General features: G+C 44.0%; 1 protein-coding gene across 1 annotated transcript in view; it reads right to left on the bottom strand.

Moving 5' to 3' along the window:
- RBM47 (RNA binding motif protein 47) overlaps positions 1-22,149 on the bottom strand; it is a 158,611-nt gene that overhangs the window by 81,583 nt on the left and 54,879 nt on the right. Inside the window, 1 exon segment of the mRNA XM_034671911.1 lies at positions 11,573-11,656. The gene's annotated coding sequence lies outside the window, so the exon portion shown is untranslated.

Genomic DNA, 22,149 nt, shown 5'->3' with positions numbered 1-22,149 from the left:
GAAGGAATTAAACAAATATATTTAATTTCTCAGTTTGAATTTCTAACGTGGTCAACAGCAGCAGGTACAACCCACGTAAGAGCCCTTTGGGTCCCCCATAATTTTTAAGAATGCAAAGATGAGGCTGCCCCCAAATTAGCAAGTAAAAATGCAGGGCACCCAGTTAGGTTTGTGTTTCAGATAAATAAGGGATGATAATTTAGTAAAAGTACCTGTGAAATATTTGGGACATACTTACATTTTAAAAATTACTTATTGCTTACCTGAAGCTTATCTGAAGTTAACTGAGCGTTTTAAAAATTTTCTTTGCCTATTAAGATGTACTGAGCCCCAGAACTTTGAGAAACACTGCACCAGACCACGCCCTCCGCATCCGTGCTAAAACACTAATACCAACATTTATTAGGCATCCACTGTATACAAGATCCAGCTCTAACTTCTTGACATACACTACCTCTTCAGTCTCCCCCCAGTTCCACGTGGCACATACTCTTAGGATTCCTATTTTACAAATGAGGAAACAAAAACCCAAAGAAGTCAAGTGAAGCTAATTACCGGTGGAAGACAGGCCTGGAACCCACCCCCTCAGTCGTTAAAATCCCAGCTTGTAACTAAGTATGAGGCTCAGACTGAACTCTGAATAATGGGAGATTCCCAAAAATGATGGTTTTTCTGCATATTTGCAATTCAATCTCTGATGCTTCTCTCCTCTCTCTCTCTCTCAGCTCTCATGCAGCTGTGTGTTCGGCTATCAGAGCAATGGTGAAACCCAAGGCTGCAAGGCAGGGAGTCCCATCCGGAACTGGCCATCAGCATTTTGACCCAGAGCCAACTTCTCTAATGGACACTCCCCTGGGCATGACAGTGGCATTGTTCCGAGCTGGGAATTCTAGAATGGAGCAACGGTGCACAGGCACTGCTCATCACTATTAATTGGAAGCCACTGGGATTTGGTGCTGAGCTAGAATCATCCTTGAGAATAAGCTGGGAATTTCTCCAGATGAATCTGTACCAAGTGAAGCAAATGCAAACCTTCGTTATAAGCAAGCCAAGGTCCTGTTTTTTTGTATGATCATGACCCAGGCCACTGGATATATTTAATGAGCTCAGGCTCGACAGTAAACAAACCAGGGAAAGTAAATTTTTTTTTACCATCCAGCATGGGGGCAAGAGTATGCACTCACGGTGCCACGTGATCTGCAAATACAAAGTGAATTTGCCTGCAGCCAACCAGAGGCCCTGCCCCAATCACCAAAGGCTATAATGTAATGTAGAAATTGGTAAACATAAAGGGAGGGAGACAGATACCAGGCTTTCATATGGGGGAAATTTCTTTAACAAAGGGAAGATTTACGTTTCAAATTTTTTTTTGTTTTGTAAATTTGGATTTTTATTAGATGTGAGGCAAACCGGATTATACCAGGGGCAGTTGTACACACAGAAGCCAAGGGTGAGACAACTCTGAAAACGAGCCCAGAGGAGAAAATGGAACAGGGGAGGAGAAAAAAATGGGTAGATCAGAAAAGGAAAAATGCCCAAACTTGAGTGTTGGATAATTAAGAAGAGGTGCATTTTAGAAACCAAGACTTGGTGAAAGCCTATAGGACAGGCCTAGGTGGAAAGAAGGTTTTGGGAAACCCAAGGGACACCCAGAGAAAAAGGGTCCTTGTTTTACTTTTAAAACTCTCTGCTTTGCAGTTCGCCTCAGGCCCACCGGGCTGGGCTGCTGCCTGAGTTCAGACCCTGGCCCTGGCCCAGCCCCGCTCACCCCTTTATCTGCTCACTCAATCTAGATTCCCCAAGCACTGAAAGGGCAAGGGGCAAGAGAAAAAGAACAAAATGAGAGGCAGGCCTGGGCTCTCTCTTTAGATAAGCTTGGTGGGGGGGGGGGAGTATTGGCGAAGCTCTCCCCTAAAAGGGGCCTTCAGAATTCATTCTCATGACCGCTGAATGTCAAGGAGGACAAAGCCAGAAACTGTGACTCATCAACTTTCCAAAGTCAGGACCAGTTTCCGGACCCCAGGACTAGCTTTCCACATCAGAAGGGAGTCAAGGGTCCAGCCTGCTTTGGACACAAAGGTGACAGAGCTGAGCGGCCCACCTACTACTCTGTCCCGGCCTGGGTGGCTGCCCTTCCCGTCTTCCAGGTTCTCTACAGCACAGAGAACATGGAACTTTTTTTTCCATTTTGTTTGAGACACAGGCCCTTAGGACATTTCTGGAAGCAACTGGCCTTGAAAAGCGGTGGGACTGTACATGAAGGTCACTAGTCGTTAGTGTGGCCAGATAGTAAATATTTTAGGCTTCGCAAGTCATACAGTTTCTGTTACATATATTTCTCTCTCTCTCTCTCACCCTTAAAATGTAAAAAACATTCTTAGCTACCTACAAAACATACAAGAACAGACAGTGGAGCGGCCTAGGTGGCTGGTTGCTTACTTAGAGCGACAGCAGAGGGCCAGCGGGGTCAACTGGTGGCTTCTGTGTACAGTTGGGATGAATAGTGTCAAGCATTACGTCAGAACGTCCATGTTTGTCACCATCTTGCTGACAAAGGCTATCTCATCCTGACATGCTCTACTTAGGGGGTCATCTCGCCTCTGCTGTGATTCCCTTCAGAAAAGAATTTGTAGATCTGGCAGGAATTAAACCCTAAAACACTAGTCTTAGACATTTGCAAAGTGAGATAAACAAGTTTTAAAATAAGCTAGAATATTTTAAAAGTTTTCATTCTCTGTGTGTGTGTTATGTGTATATACGTGTTTTGTTTAAAAGTGAACGCTCGGGCGCCTGGGTGGCTCAGATCGTTAACTGTCTGACTCTTGGTTTCGGCTCAGGGTCATGATCTTGTGGGTCATGAGATCGAGCCCCATATTGAGGCCCACACGGGCTCTGCCCTCACTGGGGAGTCTGCGTGAAGATTCTCTCCCTGTGCCCTCCCCCTCGTCACACGCGTGCACACGTGTGTGCACACATCCACGTGCTCTCTCTTGCTCTTTCAAATAAGTAATTTAAAAAATGAAAAAAAAATAAAAGTGAACACTCCATATATATCACAAAATTGCAAGCCTGGAAAAATCCTCTGGTATAGCCTAGACTTTAACTGTTTATGCTTGAGGAAATGGACCTACTTCAGTTAAATGAGATATTTCAAGTCACATACCAATTGGCCAAGGAACTGGGGCCACAAACTCCTGATTTCCAAATCAGTTCTCTTTTTACTGTTCTACTTTACGGCACATTGCCAGATCAGTACTAAAAATTCAACTCGACAGATACAATGCACTTCCAATGTGCCCAGCACTGGCTAGGTGCTTTAGGGATACAAAAAAGAGGATTCCTGCCCATAAAAGGCTTTTGGCCTCACTGAGAAAACAAAGCACACACGAAACAAATACATTCTGTCTTAACATTGTCACGTAACTCTACAGGCAACACACTGGCTGTTCAATATGACAGCCAGCAGCCACTACTGAGGCACTTGAAATGTGGGTAATGTGACTAAGAAAGTGAACTTCAAGTTGCATTTCATTTTAATTAATCGACATTTAAATAGCCAAGTGTCGCTAGTGGCTATTCCGCTGGACATCACAGATCTAAAAGAAAGGTTCTAGGTCTGGATGGAAAATATGTAACATACATTCTGTCATTTTCCCCTCTGGTGTCTATGACAGGAACCACAACTGATCTTAGAACTCTTCCCCTCTGAGCACACATAGGCTCTCCGGCTACTGTCAACGGCCTGCACCTGGTCATCTATAATGAAGCCTATGTGCCACTCCTGATTCAGAAGGGTGACAAAGGTGAGCTGGAGGAGGAAAGGCTTGAGCTGAGCCTAGAAAGATGGATTTGGACAGGGAAAGAGGCAAGGATAGAGCGTGAGCTCCATGAGCAGCACAGCGGAGTAGAGCAACTGGACAGAGTTCTCCGGGCTCTCGGACAGGGAGGATGCCGGCTGGCAGGATTGGGTTGGGTGTGGTGGGAGATAAGGGGACAGGTAGAGGGTGGGGCTAGACAAGGAGACCTTCGGATTCTAGGAGTTTGGACTTTTCTCAAGAGGAAGAGGTGCCCTGGAAGCTTTAAGCAGGATAATGACTAGGGAAAACCCATGTTTTAGGAAGGCAAATCTGAGAGCACACCAGAGAGTGGGCTGCCTGATGAATACATACATTCAGAGGCCAGAAAGAAGGCTATTCCTCTGATGGTTTGGGGTTTCCTTTAGGAAAGTCATACTTGTTTATTAAAGAAAATGCGTAACTCACAGAAAAGCAGATACAAAATGAAAATCAGGCCTCTACTTTCCCAACTAAGCCACGGTTGGCATTTTGCTGTAGTTTCTTCCAGGTTGGTTTTTATCCTTCCCTGGCTATTGCAATAATTCAGGAATACAGTTATGACTACAACTAGAAAGATGGTGGGGTAAACGAAGAGGACAGGCTACAGAAGAGAGTTTTAAGTGAGGGAGCAGGATGCAGGGGAAAGAGCATTCATAGCAAGGGACGTGAGTTGTAGGCCTGGCTATTTCCATGGGCCTCATCTCAAATTCCAGACTTGATTTTCTCACTTTGGAATCAAGGTACTGGTCTCGGGGTGCCTGGGTGGCTCAGTCGGTTAAGCGTTTGACTCTTGATTTCGACTCAGGGTCATGGGATTGAGCCCTGCGTTGGGCTCCATACTGGGGGTGGAGTCTGCTTAAGATTCTCTTTCTCTCTCTCTGCCTGTAGCCCCCTACCCCTACTTGCACACCCACGTGTGCATTCTCCCCCTCTCTTAAAAAAAAATAAGAATCAAGGTACTAGTCTAGAACAATCTTTTAACCTGTTCTTATTGGTGTCTCATTAAGGGTCAGATGAGATTTTTGAGAATCTCCCCCAGACATAAAATGGGAACTAAAATATGTATATATGTAACTTTGTGTATATTTTAAGTGACTATCACCTGGAGATGGCAGGAGCTGTCATAAGACAAAAACGTTCCCTCGCTCTTGAAACCATATGAACAGTGTGGAGCCTGCTGCGGTCTGTAAGATTTCAGATGTGAAGTTATTAGGCCATATGTGCAGAGCAGTGTGGTAGGGAGGAAGTACAGGTGTGGTTCACAGGACTTCTAACGGGATGCTCAGCTAGGACTGCACTGAGTAGCGACAGCTGTCTTCCTAGGAATCAAAGGATTTTTAAAGCCCCGTCCATCTTCACAGACCATAGGGAAAACAAAAACAGCTGCTGGAGAACACGGATTGTTTTCTCCCAAAAAAGTAATATACCACCATTTGCCAGGCTGAGAAGCAAAGTCTAAAGCACTGCCTGTCCACAACGGACAGATGTGAGAGCCGATGGCAAATCTTTCAAAAAATACTGATGACGGCTGAATCAGAGTCTCAGTGAATGGCACTTGAACATTGGTGTGGGGAATTTTTTTTTAAGTTCTCAAAATGACTGAAACCTGAAGTACAAGCAGGTGTCCCCGAGCAAACACCGTCCAAGGGACAGAGGAACAGATCTGGGACCCAGATCTGACTGACTGGTTAAGAGCTGGAGCCAGTTCCTTAGTGAGGGGGACGTAGAGGCAGCGTAGTACCCACTGGGACACTTGATCATTTGCATCGTAAACTCAGAGTACAGCACCTGTCATTTTCAATACATCCCCTTGTCATTTGCCCTTCAGCATGTGTTAGAGAAGCGAGCTCTGGTCAAGCAGCCTGCGCCCTTGGCCCTCTGAGGAGCCACGAGACCGACCTAGGTGTGTGGGCCAGCTTTGCCCCCTGCCTAACTGTGTGATCTTGTGCAAGTTACACATTCTCTTTTATACCTCCGTTTCCTCATTTGCCAAATAGGTATCCTAACACATGTTTCACAGGATTTTCGTGGAAATGAAATGAGGCCGTAAGAGTAACAACATAAGTAGCAGATTTCTTTCGCGCCTGGAGCACGTGTAAGCACTCAAGAAATGTTCATTGTCATTCTGATTCTCATCATCACCTCTAGGGTTCCTTCTAACTACAATGTCTTATGACCTCAAGAATCCCTCGGTGACCGCACATGTGCAAATGAACAAAAATCAGTAGGTACCACCAACACCCCTAGATTTGAAGACCCGGTCTGTGTCTGGCCCCCCTTCGTGCCAGCCTGACTTCTCCATCACCACTCCATGCTTTGCTTGAGATGTCCCTTGCATTTTGCTGATCTTGGTCTTAGTTTCAAGAGGACCTTGCTTATTTTGCAGACACTGGATTTCTGCCATTCTTGATGAAATCAATGTAGTTATTCCGTTACTGTTTTGTTTTGTTTTTCTGGTTTTTTTTGGGGTAGCACAGAACCACCGCCACCCTCCCACCCTGCCCGTATGGCTGAAGTGACCGTCAGATATTCTATTCTCGCCTGCCCTTGCCATGGCAACCATGCACACAGCTGGGGGAAACCTGTCTGAACCAACACGCAGCCTCCGATGAGGCTCCAGCTCAACGTAACTGTGAAGCATGTCTAATGACTGGTCTGAAACCCTTGTTCTTGGACACTTCAGGGCTGACATTTCATTGTCACCCATGAAATTTGCCTAAGGGTCCGATGCTGTCCTTAGCCACAGATGTCAGCCCCATGACCTTGGAGTATTCTTTCTCTTTGCTTTCCAGAGCACCAAATACCCTCCCACAAAGCATAACACCGCCATCGACCTGTTATTCTGCCAAAAGACACACACATCTTGTTGATGCCCAGTTTTCTTTTTCCTTGTCCATGGTGGGAACAAATGTCTTCCTTTTAGGAAGACAGTCCTCCTTTTGTCGGCAAACATCCGCTTGTCTGCCGTCTGTTATTGGCCGAGTCACAGCCCACATCCCCTTTCTACCTTTTCAGTCTTGAAAACGGGTCACCTTGTTTTGCAAATAACAAGTCACCAAGGAGCAGGTTGCCAAAGGAACACTGGCTCTATGAAACTTTTGGCCATATGAATGAAATAATTTTAAAAGGGGAAATTGTCCAGTTTGGGATTAACCACAAACTCCCTGTGGAAACCAGTTTTTCCCTTCAAAAACCAGTTTTTCCAAACATATGTTTGTTTGGGTCCAGGAAACAGATCCCAGTATCATCTTGGTTAAAGGGATGTCTCGTTATGAAGTCCCAGATTCAGTGTATCTACAAGAGGCTAAGCATGAGTTGGGCCCAAATACTGTGACACCAAGCCTTGGAAATATTTTTCAGCTTATATCATCATGGTAATTACACACTGATAATTATAAACTGTAAAGGACTTCAGGGTTACTTCTGTGTAAGTTCTCAACACCAGCAGGCCTCATACCTGAATTAGCACTGACATTGAACTGGGTCAGAGATCGAACCAAAGAAAAGGAGAGTAAGAGATCCAGATGACAGGACAAGGAGTTTACTCTCTGGTATATCTGGATATAGATGAGAAAAGAGATCCACTAATTTCTACTGCATTTTTTAAAAATGCCATTAAATATTTGAGTTACGATGTTGCTTGTTCTAATGCACTCTTTTATTGTTAATATTTCTTCTTAACTAAATGGTTAAACTTTCATTCCCCCCCATCCCAGGAAGCTCTACGCCCAATGTGGGGCTTGAACTCACGACCCCGAGAACTAGAGTCGCATGTCTAAGCCAGCCAGGCACCTCTAAACTTTCATTCTTCAACTCTCCTGGACCAAGGATCATGTCTGAGCATCTTTGTATCCCCCATGCACCTGCCCCAGGATCTTTCTTGTGGGGGTCGTTTGTAGGTTTATTAATTTGAATCAAATTAAATTCCAGGCCTTTTCCCCCCTGTGTATAGTAGTAAGTTATATGGCAAAGCAAATAGTAAGAAGTAATACGTAAGAGGAAAACATCCCTTCTGTTTTCAGGTAAGGAAGCAGGAAAGCTGTGTTTAGACCCTGCAGCAGCACGGGGTCACGTTCTGACAGGTCCCTATTAGTAGCTGATTAAATGAAAGAGAATCTATTTCAACTCATTTGCTGGACTTGTGTGTATATGTTTTTCAGCAAGTTTTCTTCATACGGACCACATGAGCTGCGTAACAGTTAGGAGATGACCTAGGTTCTATTGGAATTACAGTCTGTCTTCTTGGAAAATGATAATAATGGGAAGATCATTTTCTGGGATTTTGGAAGAAGTGTTGCTAAGAAATCTGTTACTAACTAAATGAGAGCTACAATTCAGAAATATGAACAGCATGTTACCACAGAAAACAATGTTTTTTGCAAACCATCTTCTCCTTTTCAAAAGCAACGTGCATTTTCAAGTTGTAGGTTAAACAATATGTACTTCTTAATTTATTAACTTACTTGGAAGGGGAAGCTAGGCTACGATGTGTAGGAAAGGGTTGCTACTCAAAATGTCTTAATTATTTTATGTCAAGTTTCCACTGGGAACTCCATAATCTTCTCCCCCTTTACCTTTCCTGGGGATCTCTGCCATTTAACCTCTGCCATTTAACCTCTGATGCCCGTTTTCTTGATGGGGGAACACAAACTTCCTGTGGCTTGAGAAAAATCAGGTAATAATCTAGATGCTACCTTTTTAAGAGGATTGGCCTAAGAGGTCACCAGAAGTTCATACTAAAAGTTCAAATTTCTTTATATCAATCATGCCCAGTGATTCTCTTTCCTTCTGTATGGAGAAAAGAGACCAATCTTATCTCAGACTGAGGTAAAAAAACAAAAACAATATATATACATATATATAATCTCCAAAAAAGATTATAAGCCTGTTAAAAAAGATCTATCTGGCTCTGGTCACCCCCTGTACTAAACAGAACTCTCGAAAAATGACCACATCAAATTCACCCATGATTAAGAAATAAGCAAGCTTGATATGGCTAATTCAATAGAAATGGGGTTCTGTGTGTGAATATATGTGTGTTTGTACACGTACATGTATAGGTTTCTGCATCTTCCAGTTTAGTTTACTGACCAAAGTGCCTCAGCTCGGCAGTACTCTTGATAGAAATGTCAATATCAAACGCTAATTTTATCATATGGTTTCTCTCATCTCTGGAACATAAGAACTAGGAAGATCGGTAGGAGAAGAAAGGGATAAAGAAAGGTGGGGTAATCAGAAGGGGGAATGAAACATGAGAGACTATGGACTCTGAGAAACAAACTGAGGGCTTCAGAGGGGAGGGGATGGGGGAATGGGATAGGCTGGTGACGGGTATTAAGGAGGGCACATATTGCATGGTGCACTGGGTGTTATACGCAACTAATGAATCATGGAACTTTACATCAAAAACCAGGGATGTACTGTATGGTGACTAACAATATAATAAAAAAATATTAGTATGAAAAAGAAAAAAGACTTGAAACCTGAGACTCTCATCGTGGTCCAAAATGGAAGCAGGGTCAAGTAGCTGGCCTCTGTCTATTCTATTTAAACTATCTTTTTTTTTTTTTTTAATCTGGCATTTGGGTGGGAGGGAATCATATACAATGCCAATGATCCCCCTTCCCTGATCACCTTCCTGTGGGGGGGGTAGTGAGGGAAATTAAGAATATAGATCTAGAGAGAATTCAAAGGCCTGGCAAGAAAACAGGACTTGGGATCCAGCTCTAGGAAATAATGCTGATAGGGAAGGAAGAACTTATGTCCGAAGCACAAAAACAAAAAATCTGATCAGTCTGAAATCAATCTCTAAGGGGCTTTAAAGATCCGTCCACAAACTTGACTGAGTCCTTATTTTGCAACAGATATCTGTCCCTCTGAAACCCTATCTCTCCCTCCTTCTCTCTCTTGCCCAGTTAGGTTCATGCTTACTCCTTGAAGCTGACACTCTCCTAAGTTGAGACCCTCACAAAGGTTGTTTCTCATCTGGGACAGTCACTACCACCTGCCCCCAAGCTCCCTCTGCCTAGCAAGCCATTCCTTCTTCTTTGGGACTCAATTAAAACATCACTTAGATTCCAAGGAACCTTCCCTGGTGGTCACACCTCCTACTTAAGTTAGGGGTCCTCTGGTTTTAAACTCCCTGAACTCCTTACAATTCTTCAGCCCACTCATGACTCTTTTTTTAAAAAAAGATTTATTTATTAGAGAGGGGGAGGGGCAGAGGGAGAGAGAAAATCTCAAGCCGACTCCCCACTGAGTGTGGAGCCTGATGTGGAGCTTGATCCCACAACCCTGAGATCACAACCTGAGCCAAAATCAAGGGCTGGATGCTCAACCAAATGAGTCACCCAGGCGCCCCGACTCTTTTTTTTTAAAGATTTTATTTATTTATTCAACAGAGATAGAGACAGCCAGCGAGAGAGGGAACACAAGCAGGGGGAGTGGGAGAGGAAGAAGCAGGCTCATAGCGGAAGAGCCTGATGTGGGGCTCGATCCCATAACGCCGGGATCACGCCTTGAGCCGAAGGCAGACGCTTAACTGCTGTGCCACCCAGGCGCCCCCCAACTCTTTTTTACTTAATGTTTGCCTTGACTACTAGACCAGCTGCCTGGGAGCAGAAATCTAATCTTTCTGTCTTAATCTCTTAATTACCCAATACCTAGCACAGAGCCTGGCACATAGTAGGTGCTCAGAAAATGTTTATTAACCAATTTTTTTGTATCCATACTGATTTCAGGATTAGTGTACTATCACTCGTGGGGCCCTATAATACAGAGGTTATGCAAATCTTAAAGCTTATACAAACCAGATTCACGTGGCTGGAGGAATCCTCCTCATTCTATAACACTGACTCTAGAAAGATGTATTTTCCCATGCATTTAACATGAATGTGCATTTGGACTCATTCACAGATACACGGATGCTGACAAATCATTCTGGGAGCACGGCATGAAGTGTTAGCTGAAAATCCTACAGTGTTGATTGCTGGAGGGGAACCTGGCTTTGGATAAGAGTGTCTGATTTGGTGACTGGCTGCCTGGGAGGCTGCTCCAGGATCTCACGTGGGCTGTCCTGAGGTCCAGCACCACTGCTTATGAGGTCCCGGGGCTCAAAACCATTGTATGAAGTCACCAAAACAATTAGTTTCTCTTTCAGCATTAGAATCAAAAATCCTTTGAGACAAAGTTCCTATTGATTTGCTCTTCAACAGGAAAATATTCATACCCTACGTAAAAAAACAAAAAAACAAAAAACCCAAAAATCTTGTATTCTGTGAAAAATAGAAGGTAGAGAACACATAATGTTGGTCATTTGGGGATTATTCAGAGGAGTGCTGTATTTCACTGATTCTAAGTCTCCATAAGACGCATCCCAACTTCAGACGTGTTAAATGGTGGAGGACAAATGCATGCTAGAGGTGATGAAATGCAGCAAAAGCTACAGGGAAAAAATCAGTATTAAAAGAGTTTAAGCGAAGACATTCAAATGCAGGTCCTGTCATTCTTTGTGATTGTGGGAGTCCTCTGGGCCATTCGTGCCTATACACAGAGAGCACTCTGGCCTAGTTACAATAAGCAAACACCCAGAAGCAGAAACAATACGCGCTGGTTTAAAATAATAATAAGAAGAAAGGATTAGCATTTGAATGTCACTATGTAATAGTCACCTACTTTTTTCCACCCCTGGATTATGTTCATTTGAGCCATGGTGAAATGAAGCCAGCCTGACTTACCAAACCTCCTCAGTGAGCCCAGGAAGGGCTGATCTCTTTCGGGTGACCCGATGCAAGGTGTCCCCCAAACGCCTGTCACCTGAGCTGGGAAATGGAAAGGATAACATTATAACATTACCGACCAAGAGATGGCTAATGAGGAGTATGCAACTAGTGGCCGCTAAGTGTAATGGGGCGGGGGGGGGGGATAAGAAGAAATGCAGGGTGCAGGGTTTAATTATCATCACACACCCTTCGTGTGTGCACGGTACAAGGAAAGCCACATAACCAGGCCCTACAGGAAATTTCCACTGGCCCATTTGGGCCACACAGAGAAAAAAGGACTCGTACTTTCGCCAATTCTGCAAGGCTATTTGGGTTCATATTAACTAAAAGGACATTCAAGGAAGAAAATCTGACTCTGGTGAGCAGGGGGAAATGTCGAGAAAGGTGGTGTAACAGGGAAGGGAAGCTCCAAGGTTTGCCCACATGCTCAAAACTGAGATCTACTGCCTTCTAGCTGGGTGATCCCAGACATTTTACTCAACTTCTCTGAGCCTTCTTTTTCTCATCTAACATGGGTCTAATATTACCCACCTATTAAGGACATTGTGACAACGGATAAGACGACAGATAAGAAGTCCTTAGGGCCCCATACGAGAGTAAACTCACCGAAGGACGGCTATGATTATTACGGTCACTGAAATCCCCTACCACAGAGGCGCGTTCACTTGTGGCCTTTGAGGGTAAATCACTGAACACTCNGTCCTTAGGGCCCCATACGAGAGTAAACTCACCGAAGGACGGCTATGATTATTACGGTCACTGAAATCCCCTACCACAGAGGCGCGTTCACTTGTGGCCTTTGAGGGTAAATCACTGAACACTCAAAACATCTGAAAGCACTGTGAGCTGGTGGTGTTTTAAATGTTCCTTTACCTTTGAAAGCCCTAGAATATTCTGTAACTATTCAGTTTGAGCCTTAAGTAANATTCAGTTTGAGTCTTAAGTAAAGGCTGATTGGCTAGGCTCTGTACACAGATTTTATTAGGCTATCACGCCACCAAGGAGGAGGAATACCCAAGAGTCTCCCTCCCGCGCCCTCCGAGAAAGACCACGAGTCCACAGCCTTGAGCTGAGAAACAAAAGACTGAGCCCGCTCACTCCTGCCGTCCAACTCTTCCAACTCAGTAATCGTTTGTTCCAAAGTTCTTCCCAACAAAACGGCCTAATTAACTAAGGTTGAGCTTTTGATTAACATGCAGTGTTTGAAGGAACTTTGACCCACAGAAACTTGGCGTTTGACTTGCTTCTCTGAGTCCAATCTGTGTCACGAGTGCTGGTTTCAAGGGTAATAAAGGGCCTGGCTGTTTGCTCACAGCAAACGGAGGCGGTGCCATGTCATTATGCGGCTTTTACCTCTACCGTCCACGGAACCCGGAGCAAAGAAAAGGGTTGCAGGCCAGATGTCGGTTTTTGGAGTGCACAGAATGAAAGGATAATATATTTCCAAACCGAAAAGCACCTAAATTCTACTTGTTTTAACTGAAGGTCAGTTGTTTGAAGAAACATGAATATGGTCCCAAGATCAAAGTGCTCACCCCAGAGATCAGGTGTCTGAACAGGTGCGGGATGTGTCCTTCCCGACTCCGCCTCGGTGAGCAAACTGCTCTCTGACGGTTCCTGCCTTCCTAACTTGTTATAAACGTGCACCAGACAGCAGGCAAAGACCACAGTATTGAGTTTGTGTTTCTGCCTGTTAGGAGATGAAGTGCCCCTCACCCCCCGCCCAAATTCATACGAAGTCCTGGCCCCCAGTATGTCAGAAGGTGACTACTTGGAGACAGGGCCTTTTAAAGAGGTAATTAAGGTTAAATGAGTTCATATGGGTGGACCCAAATGCAATATGTCCTTATAAGAGCAGATTAGGACACATTCACACAGACCAAGGGATCACCATGTGAGGACACAGCAAGAAGGTCAAGAAGAGGAAAAACTGAACGTGCCGACACCTTGATCTTGGACTTCCAGCCTTCAGAACTCCAGAACTGTGAGAAAATAAACTTCTGTTGTTTGAGCCACCCAGTCTGTGGCATTTGGTTACAGCAGCTAGCAAACTAATACCTCCCCGCACCCCTCCACCTTCTGTCGCAGGACCAGGCAGGTAACAGGTAAGAGAAGTAAACCAAGAGCAAGAAATAGGAATAGGGTAGACAGTGGTAAACAGGAGACAGCAGCCTCTCCCTACAGGTAAAAACACTGGGAGGCCATACAAAATATGTCCATGGCTGGATTATGCCGGTGACCCTTCAGTTTGCAATCCTAGGCTAACCCAGTGCAATCTGATATTTAAAAACACCCACTATTCATGCTGTCAATAAATATTCGTTGAACATCTACTACAGGGCAGGCTCTTTGCCAGACGCCGGGCATAGCAGTGGTGAATAAAACAGGCGTCTTCTCTGCTTCTGTGGTACAGAATGGTCTGGATGGGGGATCCAGATACTGAGTGAGGCTCGAAATGCACAGAGGTGGAGAGAGACCATTATAAACTAAGGTGACCCTGGCTATAAAACACAGGCGCAAGGTAAGAGGGGGAAGAAGATTCCAACTCCGTCAAGGTTAATTGAGGAAGGTAAGAGCCAAGTTCTGAGGGCCTGGCAGACAGAGATGATGGAGGAGGAGAGGGCATTTTCCAGACAGAAGGAACAGCCAGTCCCTGGGTTGTGGGGACAGGAGAGCACAGCATCTTTGGAGAATGACAACTAGCTGGACTGAAGGTGGGCCATGGAGAGCAGCAGGGCGTGCAGCTGAACAAGGCCAGGAACCAGGAGTTCAGATTTTATTGCACAGTGAACCACTGGAGAATTTAAATCAGGAAGGTGACATTACTAGAACTGCACGTTGGAAAGATCGCTCTGACCACAGTGCAGAAGAGGCTCAGGCAAGGTGACCCACCAAGGCAGGAACTAAGGAAACAGACACCGGGATACTTGGTGGTCAAGGTCAGGGAGGCAGAATTGAATCATCATGGTGTTCAACTGTGACCATGGGTGACACTGCCCAGGGACACTATGTAAAGAGAAGCGCTGTTTTTGTTGCTGCTGTTGTTTTTTAAGCCAGGAATAGCTTTGATCAATGAGATCACACATTTCTTAAGAAACTTTGAATTTCATTTATCTTACATTTCACATCAGGAAACTAACTCCACTCCTATTTACCTGTCAAAGCCACGTATGACTGTACCTCAGTTTCCACATCTGTAAATATGGGTGATAATGGTACTTCCCTTAAGAGGGAGGATTTCTTGAGCTCATTAATACAAGTAAGTATTTAAGTACAATAAATGTTAGCTATTATGAGAGCATAAATAAGCTTTAAAGAACAAATGGATAATTAATGTTTGTGCAATGAAGGACAGTGCTCCCTCTCAGTGAATATGAGCCAGATTAAAACAACAACCACAACCACACACTAAAAACTTGTACAACTGCCTTGGAAAGGAGCTGCCTCTGATTCCCCTGTCTCCTCAGAACTCTCACACAACCTCTTAGAAAAGTGAATGTTTGTGCATGACTATTACTTTAAATTTATAAAAATGCTTTATCTCGGTAAACATGTTTCAGAGATTAAAGACTCAAGGGGATGTGGGACCTGCAAAAGGAGACTGACTGCAAAGGGGCACAAGAGAACTTTCTAGAGAGATGGACTTTATTTTTTTAATCTTAACTGGGGCAGTGGATTCATGGCTGTATGTGTTCCACATATCACTAAAAACGTGTGAATTATTATACGTAAATTATATTTCAGTAAAGTTAGAGGACTGGAATACCAGGAAAGAAAGGGGGCATTCAAGGGGAAACAGATACCTATTCCAAAGAGGAGAAAATAGATTTGTGTGGAAGAACTTGCCTTAAAACTTTTAATTTCCAAAAACACCATCTCTTTGAACGGACAAAGTTGCCGAATAATGTAAAAAAAGCTTCTTTATGCAAGAAACATTTTGAACAATTCAGAAGTCTTCCCCCTCGGTATTCCCTGTCTGAAGAGCAGCACTTTTTACCCCCAGCTTCACTGCACAAGCTGCCCTCTTGTGGCTTTGACATATATTTCCCAAACACAAACTGAACAGTTACTGACTTAGGTAACAATCCCAGCCTGCCCACAGATGTTTCTCAGAGGAACTGAGGGTGGGTGCGCGAGCCTGCTTCTGCCACGAGAGTGTCCATGGGGTATCACAGGCTTGCGTCACAGCCGAGCGTGAAATACCTAAGAAAACAGGGTTACCACAAAATACATATGGTTTGAGGCTGGCCGGTTCAAAAGACTGTCGCAGCTGAAATTGTTGCTTCACTTTAACATACTCCAGTACACACTTTCACTTTTGCAACATGGAATCAGTGTACCAGAAGCAAGCGTCGTCTCAAACAAGATGGGAGTCAAGAAAACAGAACTGAAAATTTCAGTTCTACCACCTTTGTCCAGTATTGCCCAGGTATCTCTGCACAATGAAAGAAAACCGCTGCCGCCGCCAAGCCCCCCTACCCAAACATGAGCTTCTATTAACGCGGGCTTGCAGGGAATCCAGATGTCTCAGGAAATACTAAGCATCTTTTTCAAAGAAAGAAGGGAGGAAAGAAAGAAGTAGACAGGAAGGAAAGAAGGAAGGGAAGGAGGACTGTATAGAGTATCTTTTCAAAAGTCTCACCAGAAACGATAAAAGATGTGGTGCCTGGGTGGCTCTGTCAGTTAAATGTCCGACTCTTGATTTCGGCTCAGGTCATGACCTCAGGGTTGTGAGATCAAGCCCTGCATCGGGATCCACACTGAGAGTGGAGCCTGCTTAACATTTTCTTCCGTATGTCTGTCCCTCCTCCCCCATTTTCTCTCTCAATAAATAAATAAATAAATAAATAAATAAGATAAAAGATAGTACAAGCATTAACTAAAAAATGGCAACATTTTCAATCCATCTTCACACAAGACCTTTTGTAAAAGGAATATAGAGAGAAAATATAACAGATAAAGATGCTGTTACCTCAACTGTTAAAAGTTCGAATCCATATACAGTAGTAGTATCAGGTTGGACTAAATGAACTTATACCAGAGTTACACTAACTCCTGATAAATGACTGAGGAATCCATATTCTAGTAGAGTGATCTTTTTTAAAAAATCCTATCACGTCACTTCCCTTCTCAAAACCTTCCAATGGCTTCTCCTTACACTTGGAATAAAATCAAAAGTCCTTCCCAGGGCTCCCCTCCAGGAGTTTGCATGGCTCTCTCTACTTCCCTTCTGCCCCTCTCCCACTCCCAGACTCCCTCTGGGCATACCACCAGCCTCCTGGCTGTTGTTTCAACTTGCCAACTCTTTCTCCCCTCTCTGCCTTAGCACTCATGGTCACCCCCCATGAGAAAGAAAGGGATTTCCTCTCTCAGCTTTCCCTGGCTGGCTTGCTTTTCTCTCTGACCAGATTCAGGTATCTGCTCTAGTATCACCTCCTCCAAGAAGTCCTCCCTGACCACTCTTTGAAAACAGCCCTCCACTCACCGGCCTAGCACTCTCTCTCCTTTTTCTATCTTAATTTTTTTCTTTGTACTTGTAATTATCTGAAATTACATTTTGTATTCATTTTTATCACTTTTAATTATCTCTGTGCCCTAATGAAATATAAGCTCCATGAAAGAAGGGGCTTTCTCTCCTAAAACAGAGTCTGAAACTAGTCAAAACTCATTATTTGAGAAATGAAATATCCCCACCTGCAGAGGTAATAAACCCGAATAAAACATGTTCCAACACGTTGTCACTGTCAACAAATCCTTAAGGTCTACCTGAATGAAGCCTCTCTTATTGTGACAAAAGTCCCTATCCTTTACTTGAATCCCAGAGTGATGGACAGTGGTTGACCAGAAAGCCAGTTCGGTATTTCCTTAGGACCACAGACTTTTGAAGGTAAAATGGGGCCTTAAAAAAACTTATAACCTACCCCAGCCTTTTTTTTTTTTTTTAAGATCTTATTTTTAGGTAATCTCTAAACCCAGTGTAGGGCTCGAACTTACAACCCCAAGATCAAGAGTCACATGCTCTACTGACTGAGCCAGCCAGGTGCCCTTCCAGCCTTTGTTCTGAAGGTAAGTACGCAGGCTCAGAGAGGTTGGCTGGTTTCTCCAGGCTCACACAGAAACCACGAACATCAGCAAACACCAGCTCACTTAAAGGATGCACAGAGCCAGCCTTATTCATCTCTATAATCTCAGGCCCCCCACAGAGTGCCTGGCACAGGGAAGACGCTCAGCAGAAGTGTGCCTGAGTACCAACTGCCCTCAGTCCTGCCGTCAGTGCTCATTCGACAGAACTGTACTTCCTCTCATGACTGTCTCAACTCTAATTTCCTGCTAGAGAACCATTTCCAGTTATATGGGTCACGTGTCATGATTTCCTGTCCTCTCTCCTTTTAAAATACAGTTTGACAACATACCAGGCACAACAGTGTATCTGAGGGATGGTTTGATGCTGACAGAATTCAAATAGCCCAGCATGGAAAATACCTAGGAAAAAGTAGGATATGCAAAGCAGTCATTAAAAAAAAAAAAAAAGGACAAAGAGCGGGGCCATGTATGAGGCCACAGGTGCCACGACTGCAGTACAAGGCAGGGACCCTGTCTGCTCGCCATCTGTCTTCTTGCAGCAACTAGCACCGTGCCTCACACACAGTCAAGGCCCACTGGTTGGGAGGGAGAAGAGAAGAAAATGACATGTAGGCTGAATTTCTACTCAGTTTACAATGGCTTTATAAATAACAGTAAGTGGGCTTTATAATAACAGTCCACACCTGCTGGGGGCCTGCTGGTCTCAGCACTTTACCTGCGTCTTCTCACTGAATCCTCCCCAAGACATACACATCACCTGTAAGGGAGATACTACAACTCTGAAAACCAAGTGTGTTTTAGAAGTCACCTAGCAGCCAAATCTAGACTCTCCAGACTTGAACAAGACTCTACAGACTTCCCTTCTTCCAATATGTCTGAGTACCCCCAGGCTTTGCTGGAGAAACAGCGATGTGTTCTGCTGATAGGATGTTGCCCCAGACCCGGCTAGTAGCATTAAGCAAAACAGAGTACATGCAATATATTATCTTTCTAGAATCTGAAATAGTCTGCATTCCAAAAACACATCTGACCTGGTAGGTGTCAGGCAACGCTGTCTCAGACTTACACTCACGCAGAGAAGTGAGCTGTCTACGGCCACATAGGTAGGCAGTGGCGAAGACAAGACTCCAACCCAGGCAGTCTAATTCTGCAGGTCCTGCTCGCGGCCACGTATTATCCTGTCTCTAATCGATGATGTCAGTGTGAGCTGAAAAGTAATTATTACCTCTACTATTTCCTGATAGAGCTCCAGGAAACAGGATTCAGCAAGGCAAAGGGCTGGGGTGAACATCAAGTCTGACTTGGACTAGCCAAGACTCCAGCTAATGACAGTTCAGAGATGGTCACCTGAGCACCGTGGACTTCTTAGGAAGTCACGGCCACATCCAGGAAGAGGGCATTCAAAGCTTCTGGCGATCAAAAGTTTCACCTCTCTGAAAGCCTCCCCAGGAGCTTCCGAGAAACGTTGAGGTAGACCTGCTAGGGATCTGGGATGATTTTCCTACCTTCTTTTGTAAAATTACTCTATGAAATGGGATGGCAGAGCTGTGGGTGGGGTGTGAGCAGGAGAACGTGTAAGTAGGAAGGTGTGCGTGCGTGTGTGTGTGTGTGTGTGCATGGAAGCATATGTCCATTACAAAAGGACTTCTTCCTAATGTCCAGAATGCAAAACAAGTATAAATTGTGTTTCAGCTTTCATCTCTAATTATNCTATGAAATGGGATGGCAGAGCTGTGGGTGGGGTGTGAGCAGGAGAACGTGTAAGTAGGAAGGTGTGCGTGCATGTGTGTGTGTGTGTGCATGGAAGCATATGTCCATTACAAAATGACTTCTTCCTAATGTCCAGAATGCAAAACAAGTATAAATTGTGTTTCAGCTTTCATCTCTAATTAATTATGGAAATAAAAAGATGCTACTTAATGTGGGCCAGAGGTAGTCTTATTTCAGTAAGTGCTTGGGGTAAACTCCATTTTTCACATCTCAGTTCAAATACTGCTTCCTCAGGGGAGCCTTTCCCAAATTGATTGTTCCCCTCTCCCCCATTCTCTCTTACTTCTTGGTGTAAGCTTTCTCTCCTAGGCCTCATCATGATCTGTACTTAAATACTAATGAGTTTATTTATTCATTGTAATCTCCATGATGGCAAAATTCTTGCCCGTGTGATTACTTTTATTTTTAAGATTTATTTATTTATTTGAGAGAGAGAAAGAAAGAAAATGCACAGTGGGGGACGGGCAGAGAGAAAATCCTCAAGCGGCCTTCCACTGACCACAGAGCCTGGCTTGGGGCTTGATCCCGCGACCTGAGCCGAAACCAAGAGTCAGATGCTCAACCAACTGAGCCACCCAGGCGCCCCTGTTTGCTCACTTCTGTATCCCTAGCATGTAGCACAGCACCTGACACATCCTAGTAGCTCAAGGTATATTTGTTGAATGAATGAATGAGTCCAGAATTTCACAACGGAAAACCAGGAGTTGGCCAGCACTTCACCAGCAGACATAAACAAGGTCTTCTGTCACTTGTGAACTGTGAATGCCTTACTGCCCGAACAGTTCTGTTTGGCAGTTCATCATACACTCTGCCCTTTGACGATGTTCTCTCTCTGATTTTGAGTTGTCTCACTTTAACATTGTTATTTAACTTTTAACCTGCTTAAAAGGTTAAACTGAGCCCCAAAGTACAGGAGAGTGTCAAGTGAGAATATTGAAAATTTTCTAAGAAAAAAATTTTTTTAATGTGTCAAGAATGCCCAGGAAGACCGAAGTTGTTTAACTATAAAATACAGGTTCTAACTCTGCTCATGCAAGTGACCAACACAAGAGCACAGAAAATCTTAATTCAGCAAAGTTCTTTTTAGTTTCATGAAGTATCCCCTCTGCCATCCTTCAGGTCCCACCCAAATCAGGAAAACTCTTGGTGGCGCAAAAGCAGGATTTCTGTTGTTTTGCTAAGTCAGGCCCTTTATTACTGGATAGAAAGAACACTTGTTCCTGATTTCTCAATTCCTCATTCCTGCTAGCAGCACAAAATACGCCCTAGCTCCAATTCTCAAGCACACAAAACCACAAATGAAAGAGATAACTCAGTGTTCCTTCAATCTATATATATACAGCTCACCCCTGAACAAGGCGGGAGTTAGAGGTGTTGACCCCTACAAGGCCAACAATCCAGGTATAACTTTTGACTCCCCCCAAACTTAACTACTAAAAGCCTACTGCTGAACTAAAACTTACCAATAACATACGGTCAATTAACACATATTTTGTATGTTATGTATTTTACACTCCTACAATCAAGTAAGCTAGAGAAAAGAAATTTACAGTACCGTACTGTGTTATGGAAAAAATTAACGTGTAAGTGGACCCATGCAGTTCAAACCCGTGTTGTTCAAGGGTCAACCGTATTTCAAGCAGTCTTTAATGTTTACTTTCTTTCTGGTCAGATTTATGATAGATGTTAGATGGATAAGCAAGTAGGTCTGTGAATCATTCATCCATAGCCAGGCACTCCATTCTGGCAGTACCCTGTTCTCATTTTCTACCTCAGCTCTCACAGAGGCACAACAGTTAAAAACCAGACCAGTCAGCTAAAACGACGTTGTCAAAATACAACCCAACCACTGAGAATTTTCAGAGTTGCCTGGAATTTCCTAGCATGGCCAGAGTCACTGACAGTGAAAGGTTTCACCAACATCACCTGCAGAATCTGAATCCCCTCCATGAAAAGTGCAGAAAACCCCTAAAATGCATGAAGCGCTCACTAAGGTCAGACTTTAAAGTGAAAGGGCATGGAAATTCTGCACTGTGGCTGTCTCCATTTTCCCCGGGCACAGGTGTTCCACAGGCATGAGATTTCACATGGCCCCACACTCTCTTCCCACCCTCATTGGACAAACAGAGCTCAAAGCATACTTGGCTGGGCTGAATTTTTAAAACTAACCAGAGCTCATGATATGACCAATTTCTCAGATGGAATGACACATGCCCTGGGTTTCCCGGCTCCCAGTTGTAGCCACCCACCCCTCCCCACCTCGTGCATCTCAAGTTTGAATATATTTTGTGCCTTGTAATGATCTATGTTCTCTTTGCGGACCACCATAACAAATCAAAAGTTGATGCCATTCCCTTTTCTTTCATCATTTGCCATATGTTTAACACTGGCTATGTGCTGGACACTGCATTAAGTCTCAGGCCCCTGGTTGGCTCAGTTAGTAGAGCGAGACTCTCAATCTCGGGGTTGTAGGTTTGAACCCCATGTTGGGTGTAGTAGCAATTACTTTAAAAACTAAAAATCTTAAAAAACAAAAAAAAACAAAAAAAAAACCCAGACCCTGTGTCTTGTTTTAATCCTCCCAACAACCAGGTGAGGTGGGAGCTGTGAAACTCACTTTCAGTGAAGGAAACTGAATCTTAGTAGAGAGATTCTCTTGTTTAAAAAGGTCTCCTCAG

Source organism: Ailuropoda melanoleuca, chromosome 11, assembly GCF_002007445.2.
Source record: "Ailuropoda melanoleuca isolate Jingjing chromosome 11, ASM200744v2, whole genome shotgun sequence".
NCBI classification, from domain to species: Eukaryota; Metazoa; Chordata; class Mammalia; order Carnivora; family Ursidae; genus Ailuropoda; species Ailuropoda melanoleuca.
This window is presented reverse-complemented; position numbering and strand designations above follow the sequence as displayed.